Source organism: Vigna angularis, chromosome 5 (genome assembly GCF_016808095.1).
Source record: "Vigna angularis cultivar LongXiaoDou No.4 chromosome 5, ASM1680809v1, whole genome shotgun sequence".
In the NCBI taxonomy this organism is placed as follows: domain Eukaryota; kingdom Viridiplantae; phylum Streptophyta; class Magnoliopsida; order Fabales; family Fabaceae; genus Vigna; species Vigna angularis.
The window spans coordinates 12,782,455-12,786,442 of NC_068974.1; the positions used below are offsets into that span (position 1 = coordinate 12,782,455).

General features: G+C 37.0%; 1 long non-coding RNA gene across 1 annotated transcript; it reads left to right on the forward strand.

Annotated features, from left to right (window-relative positions):
- Positions 1-1,541: 1,541 nt before the first annotated feature.
- On the forward strand, positions 1,542-3,042 carry LOC108339807 (uncharacterized). Its single transcript, XR_001833116.2, has 2 exons — positions 1,542-2,149; positions 2,331-3,042. It is a non-coding gene; the product is annotated as an uncharacterized LOC108339807 (long non-coding RNA).
- The last annotated feature ends 946 nt before the right edge of the window (positions 3,043-3,988 follow it).

The following is a 3,988-nucleotide window of genomic DNA, read 5'->3' on the forward strand; positions in this document are numbered from 1 at the left end:
AATTTAAATCATTGGAATCGTTCTTTAGTCTTAATTAGTTAAGATATTACACGATTGTTTAGGAACACGAGTCTCTTAGGAAACGATACTTGGTCTTACTATTTTATATTACTTGATACGATTTGGTACACTTACCAATGAGTTAACACCTATCAATGTCAATACACTGTGATTTTCAATCGACAATAACTATAGCTAAAAACAATAATTACAATGGAAAGAATAGACATATACAATTGAGACACAATTTGGTGAAGCAACTACTAAAGAGTGGAACTATTTGCATTGATTATGTAAAGTCAAAACGAAATCTAGCGGATCCTCTAACAAAACCCCTAGGAAGACAAATGATATTAGAGACATTGAGGGGAATGAGACATAAGCCACTTATAAACAAACAAGAGATGGTAACCTAACATTTGTGATTGGAAATCCCATGAATAATGTTCATATGGGTAAAAACAAGTCACTTGTTAGTTCTGATAACACTAAATTGATTTTAATCAATTATGTCCATTCCTATGGTGTGTGTGAAAGTGTTAGAGACTGCATTATGAGAGGTTAAACTTTGTCATTAAAATTCTATGTGGTGAAAGAATTTTAACTTAAATAAAGTTTTTAATGATTTTCATATCTCTTGTGGGTGGTGTATGATTTACATATACATGATGAAATCACCTATATGAGTGTCGAGTGGGGCCCCTTGCATGAGATCTTAACATGATCTCTAGAGCACTCATGAATATGAAGCACTTGCATGGCCTAATAAGCACAACAAAATGATAACAACAAGGATTGTGGGGGTATATAGTGATTGATAAACCTCTAACACATCTTTGGTTCGTATAGCTTGTTATACCAACTACACACGGTTTGTTAAGTTTCTTGATCTAAGACTGATTCATATACCTTGCTATACCAACTTTGATGCATTGCATCTTATGAGACTCAAGATAAAAAATTTCTTATTTTTCTTTTAATCTTTCCTTAATCTCTAGAACAAAGATTTGCGTTATTGCTCTCTATACAATCATTTTCAAAGTTTACAAGAAGACATGTTTGGAAAACGGATTACCTGCAAAATGGAAATCACTTTTAAGACAAAACTGTTTGGGTCAAAGACCTTTTTCTACTTTCTTTTGCAATATGTGGAGGATTGTTGTAAAATAAGAATTTATTGCAAAAGAAACATTAGTTTTAAACGTTGGCTGATGAATCAATATTTCATTCACTTCACTTAGCCTATTGTACCAAATTTAATCAGGGAATTGTGCTAAAATGTCCGATATTTTTCCGTATTTGCTAAATGAGCTTGATTTGATCAGAAATTCTAATTTCAGTTAATTTGAGTTATCTGAGTTAATTGTTTGCATTAGCAATTGCAGAAAAATTTTGGAAATACAAATTTGGGCATTTAGAAAAACACTTCTACATTGTGTTTAAAAGAAGCTACACTGCATTTAATTATTCTGTGTGTTGATCTGTATAACTGATGGAATATTCTTCTTGAAATTGCAGAAGCAAAAATCTGATTTGGAAACTCTTATATTTCACACGTCCATGTTCCACATAGTTTTTCAACCTTTGCCAAGTCAACATAATGGTAAAAATGGGACAGGCACACGGCAAATTCAATTTAGTTATATATAGCAAAATAATGTTATCTTGGAAAAGCACCATTCAACGCAACATTTCTGATCAAGAGGTGAAAGTGGAAAATTATTGAAACACTTGTCTGCATTCCACAAGGCCTATATCAACCAAAAGAAGAAAAAGGGAATCTCATTTCATTAAGAAATAGAAGACATGGCCCCACTAGCTTTGAAAGAGAAGCCTATTTAGGAGAGAAGCAATACGTTTTGGTGTGCTGATTGGAGAGGTCCATCATATGGCTTTGCTACGTAACATTAGCTTGCTACTACATCTACACAATTAAAATCACACAGTTGCCAAGGAAGACCACGGCTGGAATTAATACTCCACCACCTCTCGGTTGAAACGGCAAATTGGAGAATGGAAGTGGCATCAGGTGGAGGTGTTCACGGCTCTCTCAGAAATTGATTGGAAAGTGATAGCATGGCCCATGACAACCACGTTGGCACACACCAAAACATCACAAATGCTTGAATAAAAAGGGCCACCACTCTCGGTATTATTCTCCACTCAAGATTTTGTGTTGGCATTTAGCTGATTCTTTAGGAGCTATTCACGTAAAAAGAGGAGCTCATACTGCAAGACTCTGATCTGTCTGCGTTGTCCACTACACACACAAGCTTTTATCCTTCCATTGGTAAAAGAATTCACTGATCCAAGTAAATTCCATCTGGCAGAAGCAGCGCATGAGAGATTGAAGTAAGTGAGTGATAGTTGAGGATTTACCCCTTTCATTAGAGAAGCCACAGTGCAGCAAAGATTAAAACACACGGCCCTTGGACAACTAAGGATCAACAAAATATATGAAGGGATAAAAAGCGGGAGCAGCCACTGAAGGGAATATTATCCTCACTGAAAAGCTTAGCAGAGGACGTGGAGAGCAGGCCATGATTGAACGGAAAGAGATGGCTCATAGCTGGCTGGGTTTTCCTTTTTGGAAAGAGGAGACTTACAAGCTCAAAAGGAGGAACGAATATACACATTCGGTTACATTTTTCAGAGAGTGGGATATACCACTTTTAGTTACAGAACTCTTGGCTACACATGCTCGGAGTTTTTGGTTTGGAACTTTTGGCTGTGAACGTTTTTGTTGGGAGACACCACTCTCTTGGCTGGAGCTCTCTGCAGACATCAATTGGTTGGAGAGCAAGGAGTGGAGTAGATGTCACGGCTACTGGAAGAGAAGAGTTCTGGTTGAGTTTTGATGAGCACGACACCCAGCAGAGAATGGAGTTTAGCTTCAATAGGTTCTGTTTGTCTTACTGTTAATGCTTGAACCAATAGTGAATTTATAGTTCTAAATATGTGGAAGAATACGTACTCTTCCCTCTTTGCTGTTAACGTGTTTGTGTAGTGTCATTTCCAATTTGAATTGAATTTGGTTGCTTATTTTACTAGTTGCATCTTATTTTATTCTATAAGCTTTTTACTTCTACACGGCTGTACTCAATGTTCTTGTGATGGAAAGAGTAGAATATTTATTTAATTGCTTTTAGGAAGAGATAAGACTTTGGTTTTGATAGAATGAAGTGCAGTGCGTTGACAATGAGTGGTCATTGAAGAGTAAATCGTTGTATTGAAAATTCAGAAAAAGGTTTTGTCTATGTGTGACCCTTGCGGTGATGAATAAAAAATTGAAGGTGGAACTAGATGGAATTATGTGTCACGGTCTTGTGAAGAAAACTGAAGTGGAGCTCTCTTTTCAATTACCTGTACCGAGGAAGCATGCAAGTTGGAATGACTAGTTGATTTAATGTTCATTACTTTATAGTATTTTAATGGACTTCATTTCAATTGAATTCTGCTGGAAGGACAAGGCCTGGGACCCGTGAACAAGCCTTCAACCTTGCATTAGAATAGAATTTTTAATTTGACTTCATACAGAGAATGAATTGGTGGTGAACGGTTGAATGTGTTTGGTGAAATGGTGTGCATGGTTACGTGTGGAAAGCTTGAGTTGCCACGGCTGGGAGCAAGGAAAGCTATTGCATGATTTGAGATTGGATGGAGGGGTGTCACCAGAAGAGCTACTGCTAGCACGTGATCGGGGTTTACTCTAAAGTCATTCACGAAATTAGGGGAAGCACATGAGGTTTGATTCGTTTGGCTATAGCAATAAAAGGGTATTTCATTTGGAGTAGCAAATCAGCATGATTGGGAGAACCAAGTCACGGTTGGATGTATTGAATCACGCACATGGTTATGGTTTTTAAGAGGACTTAGGATTGATTGACTTTTGGGAGGCATATTCACAGTAGAAGAGGCGGAATAATGACTCATGGTAGCATACGGTGCATTAAATTTTAAGAAGGAAAGAAGTGGTGTGATCGAAGGG